Genomic DNA, 17887 nt, shown 5'->3' with positions numbered 1-17887 from the left:
CTGATAAGAAGTTTCTTAATATAGGTAGAAAGAAGAACGAAAAAAACGAAGCGAGGACAAATGACTGTAACAAACCCATGCAAGTTGTGATTAGAGAGCTAATTTGTGCTTGAACAACTAAAGCCCTGGACCTTCATGAAATAATTATGGGTCTTATGGAAAATGAGCCACGAGAAGGAGGAGTGAATTATTTCAAGCCTACAGATATTATGTGTGATAAGCCATGATGCAGCAATGGTCATGGACATGAGATCATATATGTTCAAGTAAATAAAGTTTGCACATATTGGGTGATAGAGGTTGGTGTAAAGAGTATTATGACACTAGTTCAACAAATCGAATGTTGAGATATGCATAATTCAATATTAGTTGGCGTGGTGGTGCTAGTGGATGAGCTAGAAGCCAAAAATATTAGAGGCGCAATGAAGATTGTGACCTAGCAGTCGTGGTATAAGAAGTTGTTGACAAGGACAGAGAAAAACAAATTGGTAGTTTTGTGAGGTTGTAAACTATGCATTTTGTAACATATCAAAAAGAGACAAACATGTCGATTGAGAGAGACATGGGAAATGAAAACTTTGAGTTGAAGAATTGATTTAGATTTGATAGAATTGAGATGGAGAAAGGAGTTACATGAAGTTGGAAAAATAGTGTGGTTTGGTAAAATTAAATAAGGCAAGAGACTTAAATAGAGGATGGAGAAGCAATTTCCCCTAAGTGATGAGATAGGGATAAATACAGATGCTCCTTAGAAGGAGGAGACTTCTACAACCACCAAAATGTAATCAATTTGAGCTAATATTTAAAAATGAGTATGAAAAGGAGAGCATTTGAAGAAATTGAGGATGTTTTAAATGTGGTTGACTACAATGAAATAGTAGCTAGGGTCTTCCACATGAATTGAACCTAGGACAATGCTTTCACAAGCAACACATACTACGATAGAGAGAGCCAATGTTGAAGCTCGAGAATAGTTAGCAAAAGAGTTGTTGGTGAGAGGGAAGCTGCAAAAACATGGAAATATGTTGTGTGGTTGGAGTGGTAGAATAGTGTAGTAAACAAGTTTTGGAGGCTGTGGAGGAGCTGCAGAGAAGACAGTGTGTATGTGCATCTAAAGGCTAAGGGAACCTAGTAAAGGAGAATCATGTCCACTAAATGGACATGAGTTGTGCTAATGAGAGATTTCAAATAATGCTAGAAGGCTAGGTCAAGATATGGATTGGAAAATATAGAGATGTAGTGAGAAAGTGGTCATATGGAAAATAAAGCAAATATGGAGTCAATGGTTTGAGGATAGTGAAGGAGCCAGCATGTGATGAGAGTCGTAGTGGTGTGTGAACACCTAACAGGTTTTTGTCTAGGGTAGGTGTATTTCCTCAGGAAGTTGTGAGGCCTATTATTTAGGCATACATATTATCTAGGAGCATGTATTGTTGTAAGGTCTTAATACTTTGATCAGGCATACATGTAGTGCAGTGGCGCATGGAGTCATCAAGTTCTAGAATGGACCACTTCCATAGGCACCAAGGTGGAAAGTGTACTAGAATCCTAGCTTGAGGGAGGCGATATGAGATCTTAGGTGAGATGGCTCATGAATTATTGGGACTAGGATAATCTCCCAAGTCAAGTTTAAAAGGGGGGATTGTTAGGGTGGTTTAGGTAAACTTGACTCGGTCAAGTTACCAACAATTTTTTGAGCTTCAGGTTTATCAGCATCCATGATTTTTCCTATGGTATTCAGCCTATTTAAAGGTAGAAAGAATCCAAGTAAAATTTTCTTGGTGACCAGTGGGAACCCAACAATAATGTCTTTAAACACCACCACTTCCCTTAATGTTTCATGATCCTACCACTAGTGAGGTGTATAGGTCATTATTTATAAGATATTGATTCTTTATTGTATGATGATGTAATTATCCATATTAGATCATTGCATTTTTTCCATCCATATCGATGCTTTTAGAGTGGAAAAAGTGGAGGAATCAGCTCACAAGACCATTTTTATTGTTCGAACCCAGTTTGGAAAATTGGGGTTTGAAACCTTGTGGGAGAATTTTGAGGCATCAAATGGAATTTTGGGGTAAAACTTTGATAGTTTAGAAAATAACATTTTTTTTCTTATTCTACACATAGAGAACTTTCCAACAGTGCAAGAATCGCCTCAATCAAAGTCTATATGCAAAACTTATGTTACTCGGAAGTTGATATTCGTATTTTCACCACCATAATTATAGAGGATACCATGTTGGCCACATTACTCAAGGAAAAGGGGTTAATTTGATCATGATGAAGCAGACTCTAGAAGAGTTTGTATTGTAATTCTGGTTAAGAGTTGAGGGATTCAAAACTAACCATTAGTAGGCTATCAGGTTGTACTATAATTGTGCCACTAGGAGGAAAAGGGGTTCCATTCTCTTCGAGTGCATTTTGTTCCATAGATGAACAAAGTATCCAAGAGGGATAGGGAGAGAGAACATAGAGAGTATATGTGAATTGTATTAGCCCATGAGCCACAAGCCTTACTTCTTTGTACTCGCATCCATTTTCTATTCAGAGAAAGAGAGCAGAAAAATTTCACCTTCCATCTAGTTTTTATCCCAAAAGGGTTTCCCAGGTTATATCTTGTATCAATCATGGTTTGTTTAACATCCCCTGGTTTATTTTCTATGTAAATAAAATAAAATAAGACAAAGGTCATGGGACACGTATTCCAAGTTGAACCTTGGGTAAAACATAGTGATGGGTATCACTTGTGATTAATTAATGGTTATGGAAATTGGCAAAGGAATTGGAAAAGACAAAGAGGCATTAATTGGAATTTATTTATGAAAATAAAGGAAAATAGGAGAAAAGGGAGATGAATGGTCACAAAATTGTGTGAGGAGGAAACTGGAGGAAAAATAGAGGAAAATCAAGAAAATAAAGGCGTCAATGATAAAAAGGCTTATGAGGATCAATTCACTTCTTTTTCTAGTTTAGCATTTTGTCAATATAGTTTTGGAGCTCTCAATTCATTCTCTCATTCTCTCATACTCTTGCACACTTAGAAAATTCTTATAGCATGCTTGGAGCACTTTAGCATTCACCTGGATTTGGAGAAAGAAGGAAAAGGAAAGTAGGAAGGTGGAGGGGAACAGTTGGATCAACAACTACATTTGGACTTGTTTGCAAATAACATGTTGTATGTGTGATTTCCGTGTTGATTTCTGGATGCATGGTATATGCATGTGATTTTTCTAGTTATTTGTTGTCATTTGCATGGATATTTTCCTAGATTGACAATAGTTTTAGCCTTGCCTTTCCATTTCCTGGATAGCCATGGTGTTGTGGGTTTTTTCTACTTTATTTTTTTCTGGTTGGTGCTCATGTTCCTTATGGTTTTGGGTTGGAACAAACACTCTAGAAGCCCTAGAACAACTTGGATTGAGTTACTAGTCTTGGAGCCTAAGTTGGGACAAACGCTCTAGAGCCCTTGGTGGGTTGAGTTACTAGTCCCTAGAGTTGCGTTGGACAAATTCTTTGGAGCCCTGGAAGGCTGTGGGTTGAGGTACTAGTTCCTAGAGCCCTAGAGCCCTGGACAACTTGGGTAGAGACCAATCTAGTTGGTATTAGTGATGTTGGACCGTAGAGGTGGAATCACTGTGGTTGAGGGTTGAGGTGTTTTGGCCTCTAGAAGTCTTGGTTTGGTTTTGTCTTGGTTTATTCAATGAGATCCCACATTCATGCTTGAAATATGGTGCGGGGGTGCTTGGCTGAAATATAGATTTGGTTGAGCCCAATCTATGGTCGGGTGGTACATGGAAGTCCCTAACTTGGTTGGTATTTTCATGTATTAATAAGAGTTATTCTCCTATTTTGATTCATGTATACTTGCAGTGATTGTAACTGTGATATTATAGCCAAGTTTCCATGCTTTCTATGATGGTTATTTTCTTATTATATGTTGGTTATATGATGTGTTATATCTATGGCTATTTACATGTTTTGGTAAATTATTGAATGGTTGATGAATGAATGGCCTTAAAAGTGTTATTGCAGCTATGTGGAGAGGGAATAAAGCCTTCTTGATGATTCTCAGATGAATTTCATACTATTATAATCAGGTATGCATTCATGACCTATAGCCTCTATGTTTTCCATGTGTTTGATGAAATGTCTAGTATGTTCTAGGCAGTCTACGTCAAGTTTTTTATACAAGTTTGAATGTTTAGCTGTGTCATCAAGTAAATTATGATTCTGGAAAGTCTCAGAGATTTCTAGTGAGGTTATGATGATTCTCTAGTGAGCCTATTGAATTAGTGAACTGATATGTATTTATAACCTACAGGTACTATGTACTCAAAGTGTTTGTATAAATGAGTAATTTGGACCTCCAACTTCTTGAGGTCGTAACTTTGGCATACTATCTTTGTTTGATTATCATAATACCTCGTTTCAAAGATCTCCATGATGAGATCGAGAAAAAAATATGGAAAACAAGATTTGGCACTTTTCCAATCCCTCCATTTTCCTTGAAAATTTCATTTATGCCCTCAAAACGAACTTAGAAGTTTAGAACCCGAAAAACTACCAAAAATAGAAAGTTGTGTTAAATTTAAGGAAACAAAACTAAAAAGAAATAGTTTTGGGTCAAGTTAGGCTGATAACAATGTGATCATGTGTCACTGGGTGTTTGCAGTCAGTTTTGGACATGTGGACACCATTTTCCATAAGTGCATCTTGGAAATCGGGTCTCGCATAGTAACTCTCATCTCATGTTTACCTTGGTGAGCAAGTTAAAGTGGGTAAATATGGGGTGGGGTGTTACAATTTGTTAGTTTTTATTTTTTTGTTCTCTATTTTCCGCATAATTATAATTTGCATGCATATTCAATAAACAATAATTTACATATCCAAAAACCTAAAGAGAAATAAACCCTTATATCGTAGATTTCATATTTTTAAGTATTATTTGTCATATATGTTATGACAAATTGTCCAACGGAATATCCATGGAAATTTACGGATCATGTAAGAATCATATTGACTCATTTCATAAATTATTGTTGAGACCATGATGATACATGAATAATTTTGACTTGTTTACATATATGTATCATCAAAACATGTTTTGTATGGTAAATTGATATCATGATTGTATATTGATGATATTGGGAATCATAGAAAATTATTTAATATGTTATTGTTATCACATGATTTTGATGGTAATTTTAGATGATGATATTGTTGTCATTTTATCTTGTTTATATGTGGGCTTATTTTGATGGATGTCCATATTATTTATATGAATGTTCATTTACATTACATTGCCTTAATAACTGTTATGGGTTAATTTGAATTGATATATTTATTCAATATTATTATTTATTTTAAAGTTCTAATCTAATTCATTCACATTATTTGAATTTAAAAAAATGAATAAATAATATTTACATTTAAAAATAACTTTAAATTATTACTTTATTATAAACCTATGTTTAATATGAATAATTTCAAATTAATAAGAAAAATTAGAGGAAAACTAGACTCTAAAATGAAAAAAAAAACTTGGTGCTAACATGGTATTTAAAATGGAAGCTAAACTTGTTTCTAAAGTGTAAGTTGGAAAGAAAGCAAACATAAACATAGGTGGAAGTAAAACTTGATGAGGAAGTGAAAATTGAAAAGTAAGCAAAACCAAGTGCTAATGTGGAAGCTAAAGTGAAAGAAAAACATAGCTTTAAAGTGGAAGAAAAATTTAATGCAATATTGAAAGCTAAGGTAGAGAAAAAACTTGACACTAAAGTGGAATTTGTAATAGAAGAAAACATTGATGTTAGTTTAATGGAAGCTAAAGTGGACACAAACATGGAAGTAAATCACAATGCTAAAGTGGAAGAAAATCTTAGTGCTAGCATAGAAGTTAAAAGAAAATATCAATGATAGCATGGAAGCTAAGTGGAAACAAAAAATCAAAACTAAAGTGGAATTTATATTGGAAGTAGAAGCTAAAATGGAAGGGAAAATGGAATATTTTCTACACAAGAAACAAGAAAATTATACGACTTTGATGATAAATATAACACCATGGTTGATGTTAAATACAAGACTGGAAGGACTTGTTGATGTTGAAAATGGAGCAATACTCATCAATAAACATGATCCCATGACAAAGTTAACACTAACTCTGACAAAAAATTTAGTCAAACACTTCTTGTAGATTATGAAATTAAGTATTGTGCTTAATATTGTATTGAGAAAATGCTTGAGTAAGGAAAAATACTTTAAATTTCAACACTTAATCCATGTCTCTTGAAGTTTTTGTAAAAATAAGGTGTAAGAGGGTTGCCACCTCAAATTGGCATTGTTATTCATTTAGTTCTTATCACTCTCAAGACATGACATTACTTATTCTTTCTTTTTTATGTTATTTGAGTTGTTCATACCATAACATTTGGTATCAAAGTGGGAGAATCTTGATTTGGCTTCTTCACATGAGTTATCTTACCATATTATAATTAACTATATTATAATCAATTGGGTCAATTGTAACCAATTGGGTGCATAATAAGACTAGTAATGTGGATTTTCTAGTCATTTCTAGGTCATATTGAGTGTAGGGAATATTTGTTACGCTCTCAAGTATAAATAAATGACCATGTGAATCAATATGTAATGATGATGTATGGAGAAAATATTTTTTGTTAGATTGATATGTACCTTGCTAATTCTATAATGATGTATCTCAACAATCATTGACTTTACTTAAATTTGATGTCTACTCTTGCAATACACATGTTATGAGCATCTTTTCATTTCTTTTGTTTCACAAAACAAATTTTGTATACTCATTTATTTTATAAAAAATACTTATAGAGCACTCAAGCACATAAGGTAAACAAAATTCCTCAAATGAATGCTTAAAACCATATCAACTAGGTCACTTTTTGGTAGCAAATTCATAGTGGTCTAGGATCAAACTAGGTGTAGAAAGTTCATGGTGTAAGGTCATTAATGTCAGAGTTGAATAGTTTGAGAGATAAAATCCTATTCCAGGTAAGGAATAGTGTGCTTGTTATATGTATAAATTTGTATTCAATGTTTTTTACGTTACTTGATCCTTCTTTTATTCAAATCACACTTATTTGGAAACAAAAGTTTGGGAATTTTTCTAGATTCTTTTCTCTCCACATGAACATTTTGAATATATACATTTTATAACACAAACATGTTTTAAAAAAATGTGCACACCTTTTTGAGCTATTGTGCGAAAGCTAACATAACATGTGAAATGTACTTGTAGCATATTCAATGAGAACATGCATGCATTTTATAAGTCACTATGTACATTATTGAAAATTCCATCATTGTTTCAAAGAATGTCCATTTTATACACCCACTCTACATGAATTGAGTGCATTGATGTCCATTTTATGCACCCACTCTACATGAATTGAGTGCATTGTTGAAAACTTCATTATTATTTTTAAAGATATCCACTTTATGCATCCACTTTAAATGAATGTTGTTATTAGAAAATTTAGTGCTTTTGATTAATTATTGATTATTTTAATTCCAAAAATTGATTTCATAGTTTTAAATAATATAAAAAGGTATTTATATGATAGAATCAATTCCAAAATATTAACATCTTCAACTTATGTGGATTCATGCATCATATTAATTTGTATATATGCATCATATCAATTTGTATATTAGATATTTGAAATATTTCTTTATTTATATTTAAGTTATTGATTAAGTAATTTCAAAAGATTTGTATTTTGAAAACGGGTAATTATTAATAAAACATTGTGTAACTATGAATTTTCATTATCAATGTCTAAAATGTTGGTGGAGTGATTTCAAAAGATTTGGATTTTGAATGCATCATACTAGTATCTAAATATTAACTTTATTATATTTAAGTACATATGTATTAATTTTAAAGCATAGTATTTTTTGTAATTGTCAAGTTGGTAATGAAACCTCAAAAGTGTTATATGTAATTATGACTCATTTTGGTTTCATTGTGAATTGAAGTGGTTAATAATATTGAAATTAAATCATTTTCATTTTTTTAAATGGAAATTTGGATTTTATCTATTTATTATATTTTGATATATACATTTTTAAACATATATCAAAGCATCCATTAAAAAATATTTTGATTTTTGGGTATTTTTTTTAGTCTTCTTTTCTAAAATTTGGTAGAAATGTTTTAGGATCACAAGTTTGAATTGTGTAATATATAAAATCTGAATACCTAAGTTTTTCAAGACATTAAATATATTTATTCACTCAAAAAACATAATTTAAATAATAAGAAATTACAATTTCACCTAAAATTACATCACGAAAAAAACCAAAACATTTATTAATCAAACTACGCTATCTTTTAATAATCAAAATATACTAAATATTAAGTGGTCAACTATTTTAAATTTCAAAAATTTTGATCAAATAAAAAACATTTTTTTTTTAAATCTAAACCACAACTTAAATATCTTGAAATTCCATTAAAATTTTAATTATATCTCTGTTATATTTTGTAATATATACTAAAATTTTAATTAAATAAATAAGTTAATTGTCAAAATACAACATTCTTTGATCATTTATTTCCAACACTAGTAGTTGTCTTTTTGATTTGCGGTTTGACCAACTTTAACATATAATTGATTGATTTCTACTTTAAACTAGACTTTGGTACATTGAATGAGGTCATTTTGGTTACCACTTTGCCAAGTTTGTCAAAATATAGCAGCGATGTCTTGTAATGGATTCTAATGCTCAAAGTATAATGGTGAAGCCTCCTAAGGGACTTTAATTCAAGAAACACCTCTCATCAATTATGAGATGTCAATGACACTAATGGATATATCGTGCACATTTGCATCAATATTACATCCACAAGTATACTGTTTTTTTATTTTTTATGTTGAAATTCCTCATCTAAAACTCAATAGATCCATAGAATTTATTTGGAAAAGTTGTTCATTCCTTAACCTCATTTCGGATGTTTCCATAAACTCTTACTCATTCTATAGATCAATAGAGTGTATTTGAAATATTTGTTCATGCCTTAACCCCTTTTGGGATGTTTTCATAAGTTTTTACTCCCTTTTACAAAGCCAAAATTCCAAGATTTAAGAAAATATTCCAAGTTAAAATATATTTTTTATTTAAAAATAAAATAAAATTTTCTTTAAGTTTTAACTAACTTGTATATTTTATTTTTCCAAAATAAAAAATAATTAATTTTTTACTTAAACGGCTGATAACCTAATAATAGTAAATTAAAAAATCATTCTAACATCCATGTATTCTAGATACAACATTAATAATTTAGATTATAATTTTGGAGCATAATTTTATGGAAAATTGTGTAGGGTAATTATAGTTTAACATTTTTTTAATATTAATAGTTTCCAACATAGTAAGTTACATATTTGAATATTTAAAATGAAATCTACTAATAATATTATATATTTATTTTATTTTCAACTTAAGTATTGAAAAGATGATAATCTTGATTATGTTAAGACTACCAAACTAGTGGAATTAGATAATATTGATGATGATAGTAGTGGTAATAATATGAAGAAGAAAAAGATATTGATGACAATGACTACAAGGTCAAAGACAGTAATGAGAATCAAGATGCTAAGAGAGTATATATGTTGTCATTTGCAAAATATTACTTCTCTCTTATGTGATGATGTCACCTAATGATGTAAGTATTGTATGACTCATTTCATCAATTGTTATTGATACCATGATGATATTTTTTTATATGATAAATCGATACCTAGATCGTATATAGATACTATTAGAGATTATAGAAAATTATTTTATATAATATTATTATTATATGATTTTGATAGTGAATTTATATCATGATATTGTTGTCATTTTATCTTCTTGGTATATAATCTTGTTTTGATGGAGGTCTATATAATTTTCTTTATATAAATGTTCATTTGCCTTACAATACCTCAATAATTGTTATGTGTTAATTTGAATTGATATCTTTATTTAATATTGTTATTTATTTAAGAGTTTTTATCTAATTCATTTATGTATTTTAAATTAATAAAATGAATATAATAATATTTAAATATAAATGTGTATTTATTACAAATCTATATTTTATGAGCATGGTAAATGAATAAGAAAAATTGGAGGAAAGCTAGACTCTAGAATGGAAGGAAAACTTGGTATTAACATCAAATTCAAAATGGAAACAAAACTTAGAGCTAGCATGGAAGCTAAACTTGGTTCTAAAGTGGAAGTTGAAAAGGAAGAAAAACCTAATACTAAAGTGGAAGTTGAAAAGGAAGAAAAACCTAATACTAAAGTGAAAATTGAAGAGGAAGAAAGTCTATGCTAAGGTGGAAGAAAAAGTTGGTGCTATAGTGGAAATTGAAAAGGAAGGAAAAATAGTGCTAATTTGGATTAAGCTAAAGTGGAAGAAAAACCTAGCTTTAAAATAGACGAAAAATTCAATGCAATGGTGGACACAAAAGTGGAGGCAAAACCTGCCTTAATGGGGGTGTTGGAAATAGAGCTAGTGGAGGGCGGGGGGGGTTGGGGTGGTTGGGAGAAGGCCCGCCATCCCACCACCTCTAAGTGTGGACAACTCCTCCCATGTAGTCACACATGCTATGATTCATGACAACACAATAAATTAATATGGTAACCCCCACACCCTCTGTGTCTTCTTACCTTGCTCACACCTACTTTGTCATTTTATGTTAATTTCGTATTCTTGTCGGGCTATAGGTGGGATTTTCCCCCCTCGGTGCTTCAATGAAGGAAGTTACAGACCCTCCTCGCTAGGACCTCCATTTTTCTCATTCCACTATCACTTGGATAAGTCATTTCATGTTCACGACCTCTAGGGCATAGAATAGGAGACTGAGTGATCTCCAATGAGATCATCAACACTAGGAACCAACAAACAATGTTTGGAGCGAGCATAAAATTCATGAGTTGGTAAAATATATGATGGTTTTCATATCTCAATGGTATTTTCTATTTAATGTTGTGTTTATGATGTTTTTTACCACTTCTTCTATCCCTCTGGTTTTCTACTTCATCCAATGTTCTTTCCTTATGTCTTCATTTATCCAATTTCTTATGTATTCACCCCTCTAGTTAGCTTGATCTCAGTTCATTCCACTTTGACCTCTACATAGTCTAGCTATTGTCTCATGCCCTTCTTTGGAAGTCCCTAGTATAGGGTTTTGGTCCTTTCTAAGTAAAATTCCAAGCCAAAGAATGTGGCCAATGTGCAGTTCTAGGTGCCGCGATTCTTCGAGAAAACCAAAATCCTAGTCCCAAACTTAGTCACCCATTGAAATTTACCCTTTTGTCACCCCTCTTAAATTTCAAGAAGAAATCCAACATTTTTAAGCCTTGACTACAAGATATCGACAAGCCCATTCTGATTCTAAAATTCAAGCTAAAGTCTCTAGTTGGGTCCCTGGCCCTTGCCATACTAGGGGGTGTAGGAGTTAGTATCTTCATTCCATCACCCTTCACTATAAAATGAAAACATTGTTAGGCCATGTCCTCAAAGAGAAACACAAGGACTGCAATGAAATTATAGATTTCCTCAATGACATGAATTGGATTCAAAGACACCAGTGCTCTTATTTGGTTAGCATGGATGCCTAGTTGGCCCACATTGAGAGACATATTTAGTGTGAGCATCATTCTCCAGTAGGCCAAAGCGTGCAAGATCTGAGTCCGACAACATACTTTGATAAGTGATGCCCACACAGGGTTTTTTGTCTTTGTTTATAACTAAGAAACTTTATTTTTTTATATAATTTACATCTACGATATGTCAGTATTACTAAAAAAAATATATCTAATGGTTTTCTCTATGGTGTAGGGATGTTTAGCTAATAGGATTATTTTTGCTCATTTTGATAAACAAAAGACTAATACAATACCTCCATTATCATTGGCCTGGTTTCCCTTATGGAAAACCATGATAGTGAGGGGGATTCTTGATATGATATGTAAGTATGATTTGTGATCTAATGGAATAAAAATAATTAACAAAAAAAAGTGGAGGAAAAACCTAATGCTAAAATATAACTTGTAATAGTAGAAAAACATAGTGGAAGTAAATCTCAATGCTAAAGTGGAAGCAAATCTGGGTGCTAGCATGGAAGCCAAAATAAAATATCAATGCTAAAGTGGAAGCAAATCTTAGTGCTAATGTGGAAGCTAAAATCAAATATAAATGCTAGCATGGAATTTTTTATTGGAAATGAAAAGTGGTGCTAACGTAGAAGCTAAATTAGAAGGGAAAATGGATTTTTTCTACAAAAAAAAGAAGAAAAAATAGTAGGAATTTGATGATAAATCTAACACCATGGTTGACACTAAATCCATCAATGTGAGTATTTTTTGATGTTAAACATGGAGTAATACTCAACACTAAACATAGTCCCATTCTAAAATCAATGTTGACTCCAACATAAAAATTTAGTCCAATGCATTGTGCAAATTATGAAATTTAGTATTGCACTATTGTTGCACCAAGAAATTCTCTCATAGGAAATATTACTGTAAATTTCAATACTAAATCCATATTCTCTTGAAGTGTTTGTAGAAAATCTTGGTGTAAGATGGTTTCCACCTTGAATTAGCATTGTTATTCATTTAGTTTTTATCATTCTCAAGGAATCAAATTATTTATTGTTATGTACATTGTTGTCATTGATGTCAAAGGAGTATCAAGATTAGGGGGGTCTTATTGGTATTTGAGGTCTTTAGTTGAGAACCATCAAGTAGTAAGATAAGTGATAAATATTTAAAAACTATGATATGACTATGATTGTTGGTTGTTGAGGTCATTGTTGAGAACCTTCATAGTTATCTTTGATTGTTTTCTTGAATAAGTCTTCAAAAAATGGAAGGTGGTCACAATAAGGCATTTTATCTGTAGAAGATCAAGTCAGGTGCCCTTGCAATCCATAGTTGGATATTCCTCTCAAATACCTTTCCAATGGTATATGGTACTTAGAAAAAATCCCAAGAGTTGATGGGAAAATGCATTTTGAAGTTGTGTAATAAAGCTAAGACAAAGGAAGTCTGGGCATATCTGAGATTCTGAACCTTTCAAGAAACAAATGAGTAATGCACGCCTAAATGACCCACATCCAAGTATCTAGGGGTGTTGAGTGTTACCACTTGATATATGAGCTCGAACCTAGATTTGTTGTCAAGATTCACGTTGCTTCAAGGTTCCAATGTAATATGAGCATCCTGTCACCTGAATATTTAACAAAGGAAAACATCCAAGATACTGATCTCCTATTCATAAAAATTGATGATGTGGCAGTATGATAAGGTAAATTATGTGGCATGTAGGTGGCGTTGACTGGACCAGAGTGATGATGTGGCAACTTGACAGTGTGACACATGGCAAGCAGTTTTGGAGTTTTCTAGTAGCTAAGTAGGCCACATCCATATGACACATGGTAGGAAGTTTTGAAGTTTTTGGGTAGGTAAGTGAGCCATATCCATATGACATGTGGCATCACTTAGAGGTCACCATGTGGCATCATGACATCATCATCATGATGTGGAAATATATCGAGGTTTGCACCAGGTGGACGTGTTTGTGTACAATTCCATGTGTTAATAATTTGCTAGAAAAAGGCATATGACTGAGCAGTGGACCCAATTTTGGCTGGAGTTCCATTCATATCTCCATGCCTCTGGGTAATTTTCACAAGCATTCAAACAAAAACTTCCATACACTAGATATGGGTGTAATCATTTCGAATTTAAATATTTGATCATCAATGCAGTCGCATGAGGTAAAAGGTGCAAAAGCTTCAAGCGATTGGATAGTCAGGATTTGGTGTTGGATTCAGTTATGAAACACTTAAAATATTTGTTGTATAACTATACAATGTGGAGTGCATAAAACTGGTGATCTAATTGTTGATGACAAGTGATAAATAACAACCTGCAAAGAATTCTATGTGAGATTCAGATTGTGTGTTGGCTCAATTGTAACACAGGTGGAGAAGTTATTGAGAAAGGAATGGTTGGTGGAAATTTAAGGTGTGAATTGACATTCTAAGGCTATGACAGAGTGTCAAAATATAGCTCGTAGAAATTAAAGGAGAACTGTAGTTGATTGTAGTCGTGGTGAAGAAAAGTACATCCTCGAGCTATAGAAGAATTAATGAAGAGCCACTTCAAGCCCTGCGAGAATTGAATGAATTTTTTATTCTTGGGTAGTGTGTAATTTGATTTGAACAAAAAGGTATCCAGAGCGTGAATGGGTTGTAATCCAGAGTGTGTTGAGAGCAATTGTTCTTGATGTAGAAATAACTCAAAATTTGCAGTTGCTAATGAAATCAAACTGAGATCAATAGACACAAATTTCTTCTTCTCAATCTATGGAAAGGAAAACATACATTAGAAACACATGCAATCATTTAATCACAATGGACACAATATTTTTACTGGGGAATCCAACTAGGAAAAACCCCTCCTCTATTTGTATTATATCAATTAAGAATATAGATCTATTACAATGACTACTTCAATCCTTGAACCTCAATTTGCACTGCAATATTGATCTTCTCCTAAGTCTGCTTTGGCCAATACTTAGCCAAAATAGGCCTCCTGCTTCCTCCTATTTCCTTTCACAATTCCTACACCTAAAGAATAGGGAAGTTCATATTTACTTACACAAATTCCAAGAGAATGAGCTCACATGCTCAATGCAAACTTTGTAGACTCAATAGTATACAATAATAATTACATTGATGTTTTTTTCCTCCACTCAACTAGGAAATTTGAATTGCATGCATGACTAAGGTTATTTTTAGTAAATTGACTAGTTAACTAAGAGATCAGTGAGTTAACAACAGTTACAACTACTCAACTAAACTCCTACTGACTCTATTGATGACTAGAGCTTGGATAACTAAATTTCACTAACTATAACTCCATTAGATTGTTATATCTTAGCAATCAACTCATGCACAACTCTACTTCTTGCCCACAAATTCAAATTTACTAACTTAACTATGTGACTTGGCCATGTCACTCATGCTAATTGCAACTCAAGCCATCTTGTTGATGTGGAAATTCGAATTTCTCCATGTGACTAAGGCACAAGTCAAATGAAGCATTTTCTTGCTACAATTTAACACCTGTGAGTGCATGCATTAGATTGTTGCAGGAGTGTGGTGTTGCGTATTGAGTGTGTGTATGCCTACAGAGGAAGAAAGAGCCCAGTGAGGGAGAAGAGAACTATTGGAGTGGAGGTGGATGTAAGTGAGTAGTGATTGTAAGAAACAAAATTAAAGAACATTGTCAGAGGTCTGAGTCTAAAAATGTATGAAATATAGATCTAATTGGCTATAACAAGTTGGTGCCTCTAGCAAGTTGATGATTGTTGATCTAAGGGATTTGGTGCCTCCTGTGGGTGGGTGCTCACAAAAATTGATGTAATCTGAGTGGTTGCTTTAGATTTGCATCATAATAAAAACAAACTTTGGTGGTTTTTCTCTTGGAATGGTTTCCATGTTAAAACATTGTGTACAAATATCATGTGAATTCTTTCTTGTTGTATATGAATTGTAAATGGTTGAATGATTGGTTAAATAATAATAAAAAATATAATTACTAATTCACCCCCCCACCCCCTTTCTCAGTAATTCTTGATTCCCAACACTTATTCTTTCTATTTTTATGTTATTTGGGTTGTTGGACCATAGTGTTTAGTATCAGGGCAGATGAATCTTGATTTGGCTCCTTCAAATGAGCCACCTTACCATTTTACAATCCATTAGGTCAATTGTAAGCAATTAGGTACAAATTAAGATAAAAATTGTGGGTTGTCTAGCCACTTTTAGGCCATATTGGGTGAAAAAAGTTGAATTATTTAGCCTTATTTTAGGGAACATTTGTTACACTCTCAAGCATAAATAAGTAATCACTTGGATCAATTTATAGTGGTGAATTATGGAGAAAACAATTTTTATTATATTGATTGTACTTTTCTAATTCTATAATAATGTAGCTTAACCATCATTAACTTTGTGCAAATCAAATGTCAACTCTTACAATATACCTATTATTTTTAACAAGTTGTGAACAAATTTTTATTTTTTATATTTGTAAAAAAGTTTTCTATACTTGTCTTTTTTAATAAAAAGTACTTATAAAAACACTTGAGCACACAAGTACATATAATCAATAGCAAAGAAAATATGGGAAATGAATACTTAAAACGATATCAACTATATCACTTTTTAGTAGAAAATTCACATCACTTTAAGATTTAGTATCTCTATTGAAATGGGTGTAGAAGGTTCATACTTTATGGTCCCTGATATCTAGAGTTCAACACTTGAGAGATAAAATCCTATTTCAAGTAAGGTATGATGTGGTTGTTATGTATATAAGATTTTACTTAATATTTTTTATGTGGATTGATTTTCTAATTGAAGACAAGAATTTGGGAATTTCTTTGGGTTCCTTTTTTTTATATACATATTTTGAAGGCATACATTTTATATTACAAACATGTTTTGAAAAAATATGCGCATTTTGAGCTACCACATGAAAGATACTAATGTGGCATTTGAAATGTACATATGGCTTATTCAAACAAAACAAAAATGCATACTATAAGCAATTGAGTGTATGGTTGAAAATCACATTGTTATTTTTAAAGATATCAACTTTATACACCAACTATAGATAAATGTTGTCTTTGTCAAATCAAGTGGTTTTGATTAATCATCGATCACTCCAAAACCTAAAATTGATTTCATAATTTTAAATAATATAAAAAGGTATTTATGTGGTGGAATGAATCCCAAAATGTTAACATTTCCAACTTATCTGAATTCATGCATCATATCAGATTGTGTATTTGATATTGACAATATTTCTTTATCTATCTATGTCTAAAAAAAGTTGATTGAGTAATTCAAAATATTTGTTTTTTGAAAGCATGTTATTAGTGACAGAATATTGTGTAGTTGTGAATATTTCTTTATGTATACCTAAAAAGTTGATTGAGTAATTCAAAAGATTCATTTTTTGAAAGCATATTATTAGTGACAAAATATTCTGTAGTTGTGAATATTTCTTTGTGTATACCTAAAAAGTTGATTGAGTAATTTCAAAATATTTGGATTTTGAATGTATACTCCTAGTAATAGAATATTGTAGCTTTACTACATTTATGTACATGATGCGCTAACTGTAAAGCATAGTATTTTTGTAACTATCAAACTCATAATAAAAAATAAACAATGTCACATTCAATTGTGACTAATTTTTATCTTATTATAAATTGATGTGGTTAATAATATTGGAATTCAATCACTTTCATTTATCAAAATAATAAGTTTTATTTTATATATTTATTATATTTCGACAAATTAACCTAAAAATAATTATTCTAATAACTAAAATATATTTAATATTATTAAATTTAAATATATTAAAATTATAATTATATATTTATTATTATTAAAATTTTAATTAAACAAAATATTCATTATAAATAAATATAACTAAGCTATTGAATGAATGTAATAGTTAAAATAATATATTTTTTCATAAAAAATTATAGGTTCATGTCTAAAGAGAAATAGAGTATATATAGTTTTGTAGACTTTAATGATTATATAGTTTTGTAGATTTTTAATGAGTATATAGTTTTGTAGACTTTAATAATCAAATCATTTTATAAATAAATTGATAAAAATAAACTTGCATACATTGAATGAGGTCCTTGAGATTAACAAATATAGTGGTGAAGTCATAGATTATAGTAATAAAGTCTAATGCTAATATATATTTTGATTAAAGAAATAAAATATATATAATTTTGTAGACTTTTAAT

The sequence above is a fragment of the Pinus tabuliformis genome, chromosome 8 (assembly GCF_031772625.1).
Source record: "Pinus tabuliformis cultivar Carrire ecotype Pingquan chromosome 8, CPIR1, whole genome shotgun sequence".
Taxonomy (NCBI): Eukaryota; Viridiplantae; Streptophyta; class Pinopsida; order Pinales; family Pinaceae; genus Pinus; species Pinus tabuliformis.
This window is presented reverse-complemented; position numbering follows the sequence as displayed.